This window comes from Eubalaena glacialis, chromosome 17, assembly GCF_028564815.1.
Source record: "Eubalaena glacialis isolate mEubGla1 chromosome 17, mEubGla1.1.hap2.+ XY, whole genome shotgun sequence".
NCBI classification, from domain to species: Eukaryota; Metazoa; Chordata; class Mammalia; order Artiodactyla; family Balaenidae; genus Eubalaena; species Eubalaena glacialis.
Genome location: NC_083732.1, coordinates 70,966,344 through 70,978,091, shown reverse-complemented (window position 1 = coordinate 70,978,091; position 11,748 = coordinate 70,966,344). Strand labels below are relative to the sequence as shown.

Here is an 11,748-nt window from a genome sequence, read left to right as displayed (position 1 = left end):
ACCTTTTGTCAAATAAAGAGCTGTTAGTTTTTAGATTTAAACAAAATTGACACTACAGCTATGACAATGTATTCCCTTTCTTGAGGACATTTGCAGTAGAAGTCACATCTCAAAGGGGAACCAAGGATTTCACTTTAAAAGGATTTGACTTTAAAGAATTTCAGCCAGGAGAAAACAGGAAATCTTTGGTTATGGCAAGATAATATATGTAATATATTAATTTATGTCTTCTACTAGTCTAAACTAAGGTACTTATCCCACTCTGGACTCAAAAAGGAGCCAAGCTTTCACATTTTTTCCCCATGGAAAGTGGGCAAGATCCCCACAAAAGACACAGAGTATCATCTGAAGAAAATATCTGATCTACCCAGACATCAGCATTAAGCTGAGAGGAAATAGTATTTGAGTTTCTTTTAGAAGGGATAGGTTTAATTGAAAGAACATATGTTGGAGGCTCGTTTTGGCAGCACATATACTGAAATTGGAACAATACAGAGAAGATTAGCATGGCCCCTGAGCAAAGATGACACGCATGTTCATGAAGTGTTCCATATTTTTAGAATCTGAAAAATAATAGATATATATACATATGTATAACTGAATCACTTTGCTGTACACCTTAAGCTGACACAACATTGTAAATGAACTAGACTTCAATAAAAGAAAAAAATTGGGTAAGTTCGGTGGGGGGAGCAATTGGATCCCCTTCCCCCAATTAATGACATTAAATGCAGGAAACTGACAGGCTCCTTTAGTAAAATAAACATAACTAAGTTAAATAACAGCTATGCAACGTAACACGCTGTGTTTGTAGTCAATGCATTTAATCGGAGTTTTTGGAGTCTTCATACTAAAGTGGAATAAAAATTGTTTTGAGGATTAGAGATGGTATACACAAAGTCCTTAGCACATAGTAGGTGCCCAGGCAGCTGCAGGGGCTGATGTCTTCATGGTCACGACATCCTTTGTTTACTGATATAGCAGGCCACATTATTTGTCCAAAGTAGAGAGAGAGGAAAAATATATTGGTGACATGCGGGACTGTTGAGGTTGTTTCCTCAGGAATTGGTGGGTACTGATCCTACTCTAGCACCTGCCATGAAGGAAACTTACTGTCTTCAGCTGATAGGAGCCCCTAGGGGATATGTTGGCATCCCATTGACACAGGGTTATTCTTCCCAAAGATAATGGGTTCGAAATGCAGAGCTAGAAGATCAAAGCCCAATGTTGATCTACCTGGCACCAATCAGTAGGTACAAATGGTGTTTAGGGAGTTCGCAGCTCTCCTATCACCCTTTAAATCACATCATATAATCAGTAAGGCTAAGTCTACCTGTATTCCAGGGAACAGAAAATCACCCCAGGTCTTTACTTCATCCTGCATTACTACATATCACCATTAGATGACAGCAGTTGGCAAATAACTGCGTAGTCCAGGCTGGGATTGATTTTTTTTTTTTTTTTTTTTAAGGCAGAGCAGACCCACACTTGGGAAAGTAAAGCGTGGAAAGTGAGTCACACGAAATAGTCTTTCAATAGGTTTCAATTTTCATTTTTCTCCATTGTTCCCCATCTGATAGCCCATTTGGAAAAAAATGCCCCTGGGTATTCAGTATGTGAGGATTCCAAAGAACAATAGAGCAATATCCCCTGAAGAACAGAATGCTGTCAAAGTGCTCTTCCATTGCTGCATCACAGGCCTTTGATTATTCAAGTGATACTGGAGGTATAAAGGAAGTACTGTAGCAAATATGGTCTTGCAGTAGATCATGCATCTGATTTAAGATTAGATAAGTAATGATTTTAGGTAACTCAAGGATACATTTGGTGAAATGTTACCTAAGTAACATTTTGACATGTATAGACTTAACAAGACTTAAGTTTGCTCCCCTTGAGTGGAGCCAAGGACGATGTTACAAGAGGAGAAGGGAGACATTTTCAAAAGTAAAGCTGGAACGAAATAAAATAAGGCCCGCTTGAAGAAGAAAAACAGCCAGTGTAAAAAGAGAAAAAGTGATTTATCCAAAAGATCAAAATTGGTAACTGCTGTTTCACTGAGTTGGGCTGAGTTCTCTTAGCCAACGTTCTGCTTTAATTGACCAATCACAATCGTCCCTCTGAGAGAGAAAGGAGTATGCAAATAAAGCCTATGTAGAAGCAAGGACACAACCCCTGGCTCCTATTCTCTCTGAATGAAGAGATCCACAAGTTGTCTCTGGCCTTGGGAAAGCTCTCCAGGCATTGGATGTGCTAAACACTTGAATTCCATCAACTCACCTGATACTCCCGAGGACAGCATGTTATAAGCAGGGGTTATGGGTTGGATCCCTGGTCGCGGAGCTAAGATCCCACATGCCTCCTGGCCAAAAAACCGAAACATAAAACAGAAAAAATATTGTAACAAATTCAATAAAGAATTTAAAAAACAAGAAAAAAGAAATGCAGGGTCCAAGACCAAGACTCTTTCCTCCTCCAGGGCAAGATGTGGCAAAGTGAGAGGAGATAACACCACGGGCTGAGGGCTCTGAATTCAGCGCAGGCACCTGCCCCTCTCCTACGATAGGTGGCTCTCCATCCAGTTCCGCTGACGGAAAGAATCAGAAGAGTGGGAGGTGGAGAAACGTGGGTCCTACCCGCTGCCAAACTCAGACCACAAGTCTGCAACTGCTCCCTACCACCACCCACGATGATTGAGCAGCTCGCGTCTGTGTTTACAGTAGAGACAGCCATTTCTGTGCTACAACTTTGTCTGTTGTAGTATTAAAACTGCCTGCTATTTGTTTTGTTTTGAGCATCACATGGCCACTTCCATCGTAAAGTTTCTCATAGGTCTTCACTTAATGGTTTTGGCAGACATTGATGACTGGAATGGAGTCATCAGAATGGAGGGGTTTTTTTTATTTCCAGGTTTATAGAGATTTAATTGACATACAACATTCTGTAAGTTTAAGGTTGATGCCTGTTGAGTTGATACATTTATACGTTGCAGAATGATTTCCACCAAGAATGGAGATTTTTTAATCCTATCATTCCTCCTGCATTTATTAGCTAGAAGTATCCAGTAAAGAATGTTCTCTCAACAATTGTTGGATTACCTGAAACAAAAGAGGTGGGGTAGATGCTTCTTTCTTACCATCTATTTGTCTATTTTCAGAATAGTGAGCTGGTGCCCAGGCAACCTCCAAACTAACTTGTTGATTTTACATACTTGATGTGTTTCAAAGTGTTGTAATCATTATTTGTTTTTACATTCTTCCCAAATTTGGCCAGTGGGAAATCCTTCAAGTTGGCTCACATAATCTTGCTTTGGGGCGTAATAATATGCCCCTAACTCATCTCAAACACTTTCTTCCCCAGAAGTAAAATTAGGCATTTTTCTAAGGAGCCCTGTTCCCTTTAAGATGGAAGTGGTACTTAGATTTTACATTCTGGGTACCCAGAGTGATCATTTAAACTGAGTTGGTCATGCTTCTAGGCCTTTTCAGTGGACAGGACTAGGAAATTTGTAGTTTTTAGAAAGAGAAAAATCATAAATACTGATATTTCTAATTCAAATCAAAGATTACAGAATTTTTACTTCAATTCTTTTATTTTATCTTTTTTTACTCTGAACACCTTATCTCCTAAGTGTATTAACTTAATTTCTTAGTTGCTTTATCTTGCTCTCTATATAATGGTATTTAAAATAATAATGTGAATATTACCTCTAACAACTAGCTGAAAGAATTCAATCTAAAAGATCTTTTTTTAAATTTATTTTATTGAAGTATAGTTGCTTTACAATGTTGTGTTAATTTCTACTGTACAGCAAAGTGATCAGTTATATATACATATACATTCTTCCATATTCTTTTCCATTATGGTTTATCACAAGATATTGAATATAGTTCCCTGTGCTATACAGTAGGACCTTGTTTATCCATTATATATATAATAGTTTTCATCTACTAACCCCAAACTCCCAATCCATCCCTCCCTCACCTCCCCTCCCCCTTGGCAACCACAAGTCTGTTCTCTGTGTCTCTGAGTCTGTATCTGTTTCGTAGAAAAGTTCATTTATGTAAGAGATCTTTATACTTTTTTTTGTCCTTAGGATATATCTCCCTAGGAATGTAAAATCGAAATATGTCTTTTAAAATCAGTTGAAATAATTCTTGAGATGGTTATGCCACAGAATTGATATAAAGTTAAGTTCACTTTTTTCCAGTTTATTTTAAAGTTTTAGGGCTTGTTGTGTTTTGGTTGCTTTTCTCTTTGATTTAACTTTGTTTTTAATTTATGTAAAATATTTATATGCTTCCAAAGTCAAAAAAACAAAATAAATTTCATAGAGAAGTCTATGTCCCCTCCATATCCTCTAATTCCTTGTTCCCTCCATCCCATTTTTTAATTAATTTTTGGTTTATCCAGCTACTGAAATTATAAATAAGTATGTATTTACTATGTCTCCTCCTTTCTCATCTAAACTACAGCATTGTGCAAACACTGTGATGCATTTTGTTTTTGTTACTTAACAATATGTCTCGGCCGTCACTCTATATTAGGATGTAGAGGTCTTCCTGATTCCTTTTCACAGCTACATAATATGGCATTGTGTGGATACTCCAAAGTTTATTTAACTAGCCTCCCTTCGATAGACATTTGGGTTGTTTCTAGCCTTTTGCTAATTGGTTCCCTACATTTGTCTTATTTTGCCCTCCCAAGAGTCCAGTTGGTTTGGCTTAGTCTTATTTTATAGAAAAAGAAGCTACTGCATAAGTAGTTAAGGACTTGACCAAAAGTCACAGAGTTAAGTGGGGAGGAGGGAACCAAGGATTCTCCCGCTTCCATAATTTCTGTTCTTTGCACAAATCTATATAATTCATACTTCAGTGTAAATAGCTGTTAACACCTTTGTTTTAGAGTGAGAAGGAAGGGGAGGAAGTGAGAAGCACATGCTTTAGGGTAGATTGTGGAGGAAAATTTAGCCTTAAGTTCAAGGCTGGAATTTCAGGTCTCAGCCAGCCTGTGGGAGGAGTATCTGAGGGAACAGCTGGCCTTTCTGGCATTGTCCCCAGTCAAAGGAATGCCAGACATCCACAAGCAGGTGGGTCTATTTTTGGCAGAAGGACCTTCTCAGTGCCGGCTAAAATCACATCATGTCCCCTTCTATCGCAGGGCACTTTGCTCTCCTGGTAAATCCACACAAGACTCCCTTTAAAGGATATAAAACAGTCCCTTCTCGACTCTTCCCTCATCAGTGACTACGCCCTTTGTCTTCTTTTGTACTCTGCAGACCAGGGGGAAAATGTTACATATACTAAACCACACAGAGCAAGCCCAGTTCTGATAAGTAAACATCATTTTACAGTCTTCTTCTGGGAGAAATTAAGCTGATATTTACAGGAAGACTTAAAGACTTGGAACAGAATCTTTCATTAATTTTCCCTTTTTCCATCACTATTTTTTTAAGGGACAGTGTCAATTCTGAAGGAACATAAGCCCATATCATTATGTTATTTTAAAATGAGCATCTCAAGGTAGTGCCTCATCTAAGAGTATGTTTAGCCCAATCTCCTCCCACCTTCTCCTTTCCAAAATGATCATATTTAGAATAAAGCACGGAGACCACTGTAAGAGAGGAGGCTCAGCAGCTTTTCAACTTCAAGACACAAATCATATTCACTGCACAGTCCTTACCAAGGCGAAACAGCGGCCACTACATCTTATAGAGATTTTCCGAAAGGGTTTAAACAAAGGAGCTTTCATCTCTGCCTGAGTAGTCGGGATACGCCATTCCCTCAGTAGTCTTGTTAATAAAGGTTGTATTGTGCCATTGCTACACTTCTGAAACCAAACAGCACAAGTAAATTAGCCACATTATCATTGTACTGCAGACGAGGCAGCAGGGGTTGACCACGTGGGGATCTGATCTCATCATGGATCTGACCAGCTTTCCAAGCTAGTCTGGCTCAGGACTCTCCCCAGCTCAGCTGGGTGGACCCACTCAAGTAAAGCCAGTACCCCATAACTCTGACCTCTGTCTTGTCAACTTTGACATGTGAGTCAATGCCTGAAAGTTCACTCACTCAGCATACATGAAGTTACTTTCTGCCATGTGTCAGGGATGAGGAAGAGAGTTGTGAGCAAGACACACACACTCCCTGTTATCTGAGAGAAATGGGGAGAAATAGGGATATAGAAAGACAAATCTATACAAGTTAAGTGTTAACAGTAGGACCTTGCGTACATTTTTAAGCTCTTTGTGCCTGTTTGTAAAGGAGGATGACAAAAGTAGCTAAATCACAAGGTTGTTATGAAGAGTAAAACACCTAGTATCAGGCACAGGGTAGGTGCTCCATAAATGTTAGATAGAGTTAATTATTAAGTGAATTTAAAGTTAATGTAAAGCTAGGTCTTCTCCCTATCCCTTCTGAAGTATATCTTTCCCCTCCAGGGTTTCATTTAATGAACCCAACAAGCCTGTAACATAGATGCTACCCACATTTGGAGAAGTTGAGGCCACAGAGATGAATGGGCTTCTCCAAGTCTTACACCTCACATAAAGTAGTGGTGGAACCCGGATCAACTCACATCAATTCAGCCCCAAAAATTCCTTATGCTTTTAACCCATATCTTATGCTACATTCCCTGTGAGAATCAAAACTATGAATAAATACCCAGAAGAGAGAGAGATTAATTCTATCAGGAGGCATCTAGAGAGGCTTCTTGAAGAAAGAAAGTGGGGCATACACTGCCCTGCTAATCCTCCCATGGCTCCTCACTGCTTTACAATAAAGTACAAACCCTTTACCAAAGCCGGAAATCCTCTTTTCCTTTCAGCTCTTGTACCTGAGTCCCCAACAAGTCCTATAAGTTATAGCCACGAATTTTATCCCAATACACCATTTTTCTCTATCTATCTACTGCTACCACCCTAACCCAAAGTACCACCATCTCATGTTCAGTTTGGTTTCCCTACTGATCTCCCTGCACCCCTTCCTGCCAACCTAAAATCCATTCTCTGCACAACAGCAAGGGTAAGCTTAAAATGCAAATCCGACTGTGGCACTCCCCCCCTTTAAAGTCCTCCAGTAAATATCATTTGTATTTAGAATTAAATCTAAATTCCTTTCCGTGACTCTACGTATACATGATCTGGTGTCTGCTTATTTTTCCCACTTCATCTAGTCAATGTCTTCTCTCCACTCATTATCCTGCAGCCGTAAATGCCTCCTTTATTTTATCCAGCAGAAAACATTTTTGATCCCATCTCATGGCTTTGCACTTGCTGTTTTCTCTGCCCAGGATGCCATGGTCTTTTCTTCCAGACTTGTTCCTCCTTATTGTTCAGATCTCAAATATCACCTCCTTAAAGAGATCTTCCCGAGACACTTCATCTGAAATAGGACCCCATTCCTCCTGCCCCTCCCACCCACCCCATTTTTTTCTATTACTGCACACTGTTTAATTCCTTTAAGGTGCTAATCACACTCTACAATTTTTAATGACATATTTATTTGTTGACTGGATCCCCATTGAAATGTAAAACTCCAAGAGGATGGGGATTTTGCCTATATTGCTCCATATGATATCCTGGGCTTATAGTAGACATTCATGACATAGTCATTAAAAGGATGCAAGGAAGGGAGGAAAGGAAGTTTCAACAGCATTTTTTCAGAAGCATAAGACTTGAGCAGGTAAATGTATAAGGAAAGTAGGGAGGCAATTCATAGCAGAAGGAACAGCTTGAACATAAATCTTGAGTCAGATGAGTTCAAGATTTGTTTAAAGAAGGACACGTGTACTAATGTGCCCAGAAAGTAGCTGTATAAGGAAACTAGGATCTAAGGTCAGTTTACAAATGCTTGTCAAACACCTGTGATGTCACAGATGCTGTGCTGGATGTTCCCGTTACATATTGCTGCATAGCAGATTATCCTAAAACTTAGTGGCTTAAAACAATCACAATCATTTATCTTCCTCACAAAGCTGCGATTTGAGCAGAGCTCAGCAAGGGCAGTTCTTCTCTGATCCACGTGGCATTGGCTTGGTAGACTCAACTAGGGGCTGGAAGATCGATTTCCAGGATGGTTCACTCACATGGCTAGTTAGCACTGGCTGTCGCCTGGGAGCTCGGCTCCCACTGTGAGCTGGGGCCATGCTTCCTCCCCCTGTGGGCATTTCTACAGATTGCTTGAGTTTCCCCACAGCACAGTGGATGGATTCCAACAGCAAGGGTCTAAAGGAGAGAAGCAAATGTGCGTGGCATTTTTATGACCTACCTTTGGAAGTAACATATCATCCCTTCAGCTCTACTGTTTGAGACAGTCACAAAGTTCCATCCAGGTTCAAAGGGAGGAGACAGGGAATCCACCTCTGGATGGGGAAGTGACAAGGTTCTAGAAGAATACTTGAAATAGGAGATATTGTTGCAGCCATCTTTGTGAAATAGCAATACAATCTACTACTCAGGGATACAGCAGTGATCTCGGAATTACAGTACCTGCCCTCAGGAAGCTCAGACTATAATGAGGAAGACAAACCCATATGGTTTTGTAAAGTGTAAGTTCAATGGTGGAGGAAAAACAAAGTGTTAAGCTGAGACCGAATGATCTGTTGCTGTGCTCAAAATTTAACAGCTTAAAATACTAATCAGTTGCTTTCTCACAGTTCCAGTGGGTTAGGAATTCAGGAATGACCTAGGCGGTTCTGGTTCAGAATCTCTCATGAGGCTGCAATCACCACATCAGACTGGACTGCAGTCATTTAAACTCTTCCGCTTCCAAGATAGTTGTTGGCAGGAGGCCTCAGTATTTTGCTACATGGACCCCTCCATAGTGCTGCTTGAGTGTTCTCACAAAATGATAGCTGGCTTCCCCTGGAGTGGGTCATCCAAGAGAGAGGGCAAGGAAGAAACTGCAACTCCTTTTATGACCTAGTCATGGAAGCCACACACCATCACTTCTGTTATATTCTATTCATTGAGCCCATACTCAAAGCCAGAGAATTAAGCTCTACCTCTTAAAGGGAGAAGAATTTGTGAACATGTTGAAAACCATCACAGACCTTATCTATTATGCAATGGAAAGAAATTTAGGAAGAAGTAATAATTGGGTCAGACATACTTTAGATAGGTCACCCTGCTGGTGATACGCTGGATAGATTTGAGAAAGGTAAGACTGAAGGTCTACAGACAAATTAGAAGAATCCTGAAATATCCCAAAGAGAGATCAAACAAGTCTAAGTGACCTGTAGCAATAGAGGATGAGATGGGTTTAAAAAATGCTAAGGAGGCAAAATTGTGTTATGAAAGAAATAAAAGCATTCAAAAATTAAATGTCATATTTTAGAGTTGAGTGTCTGCTTGGAGTGACGGTTACCAATCAAGATGGAAAATCCATGAGACAAAGCAGATTGAGGAGTAAGAGAAAATTCAGCATTTGTATATTTTGAGTTTGAGTTTCCAGTTTTCGTGAATGAATAGTGGTAGGTTTTTTTTTTTTTTTTCTTGCCACTGCAGCATTTATTTTTGCCTTATTTTGATAACAGCCTCATTTTTACAAGGTGATCCTATCCTCACCCACTCTGCTTGGACAGGGCTGTACCCAGTGATGTGCTGGTAAATGATCTCTCCAAAATAAGTAAACAAATAAAGCCCTAGTTTGTAGTGTGAATACTCCCACCTTTTCCAATTTAATGCTCCCAACAGTTTAACAACCAACTCAGAAAATTAATGGAATGTTATAATCAACGGGCCCTAGCATAATGGGACTATATCTCTGGTTTAGCAATGAATCACATGACCCAGATCTAAGCCAGTCAGCACACTGAATTTCTTCTTAACATGGTGACTGGTTCAGAGATGGACATTTTAGCCAATCAGAGCCAATGAGATGCAAAGAGATTCTTGTTATGCATCTGGGAAAATACTTTTATTTTTCCTTGATACTTGTAATTAAGAGATAATGCAACAGCACTATTACACCATGTGAAGTTGCAGAATGGAGCCAGCCCTGTGCAAAACAGAACTGAGAGATGGAAAGAAAGTAAATCTAGATGACATTATTTAAGCCATAAATCTAGCTGTAGCTAAAACTAACTCTGTTCATAGACTTTCCAATTAAGTGAGCCAATAAGTTCTATTTTCCTTTTTCTTCTTTCTTTCTTTTTTTTCTTGTGTAAGTAAATTTTGTTTTTCCTTTCCTTTACATTCAGAGTTTCTCAGCTGATATTATGTGTGACATCCAGATCCTTGGTTGTATAAATCTGAAGCTCAGTAGACAAGTTCAGGATTGACAGGATTTAGTGAAAATTTAATCCATGAGAAGAAACAAATTCACCAAGGGAGAGAACCATCCTGCTAATCATAATTTTCTTAAAATGCTATAGAATGAGAGATATGGGAGCAACGTTAGAGATCATCCAATCTCCTTCACTTAACAATTATGAAAACTGTGTCTCTAAAAGGTTCAATACTTTGTCCAAGATTACTTGGCTCTTTAGTCTTTAGAGCCAAGACAAAAACCCTGATTTCCTGACTCTTATGTATCCCTTTTCCAAATCATGGCAAATTCTGAGTTAGTAGGATCTAATTTAGCTGAGCAAGTACATATTGTATTTATATTATGAATAAGTAAATGTGTCATATACTACTTTCCAGTTTAATCGATAGCACTTTACTGTTTCAGAGCACCTTGTATAATCTAACCTTCTTGCCAACACTGTAAAGTAGGTGGGACAAGTATTTTAGAGATAAGAAAATCTAGGCTTGGACTATTTGAATGACTTTTCAAAGGTCAAATAGCCAGTGAATAGTAAAGCCAGTAATAGAATCCAGGACACTTGATTCCTTCCTCCAATGCTCTTCCTTCTGCCTCTCATTCAACTTAATGATGTTTCATTGCAAGTGCTTAAGGTGTAATTTAGATAGCACAACTTCCCCGGATTTGAGATGGCTTCTCATAATCGTCAGAAAAATATATTCTAAGATGTTCGTTCTCTGCACTATTTCTGTAATTCTCCAGGCTGCCAAGACTCAATCTGCTTAGTAATCAAGGTGTCAGCACAGATGGTTTCACAAGAAATGTATTTGTTTCCAGGGCCACTGTAACAAATACCACAAACTTGTTGGCTTGCAAGAATGGAAATTTATTCTGTCACAATGCTGGAGGCCAGAAGTCCACACCCAGGGGTCATACTCCCTCCAAAGGTTCTAAGGGAGAATCCATTCCATGTCTCTTCCAGCTTCCAGTGATTGCTGGCATTCTCAACTTGTGGCCATATCACACAAACCTCTTCCTCCATCTTTACATAGACTTCTCATCGTGCCTGCCCTCTGCATATCTCTTATAAGGATACTCGGCATTGGATGTAGGGCCCACCCAGATAATCCAGAATGATCTTCTCATCTCAGTATCTTTTACCTTAATTACATCTACAAAGACCCTTTTTCCAAATAAGGTAACGTGCCCAGGTTCTGGGGATTAAGACATGGATATATCTTTTGGGGGGCCACCATTGAGCACACTATGAGAGGCAAAGGAGAAGGATTATTTATTTATTTAAGTGTTTACAGGAGAAGAGTTATTTACCCAAAGGTCAGAAGGCTTACAAGTGGAGTGAATCAAAGATCTGCTGCACCACCAGTGATGACAAAGCACTCTTTTCCAAAGGTGACCTTCAACTCATTTACAAATTTTGAAAAGATCTAAGTGGTCCATAACACATTCTCTGAAAAGATGCCTTGCCATCAGCTTTGTCAGCTAA

At 39.5% G+C, this 11,748-nt stretch overlaps 1 non-coding gene across 1 annotated transcript; it reads left to right on the top strand.

Moving 5' to 3' along the window:
• The first annotated feature begins 453 nt into the window (after positions 1-453).
• On the top strand, positions 454-558 carry LOC133077482 (U6 spliceosomal RNA). Its single transcript, XR_009697756.1, has one exon. It is a non-coding gene; the product is annotated as a U6 spliceosomal RNA (small nuclear RNA).
• The last annotated feature ends 11,190 nt before the right edge of the window (positions 559-11,748 follow it).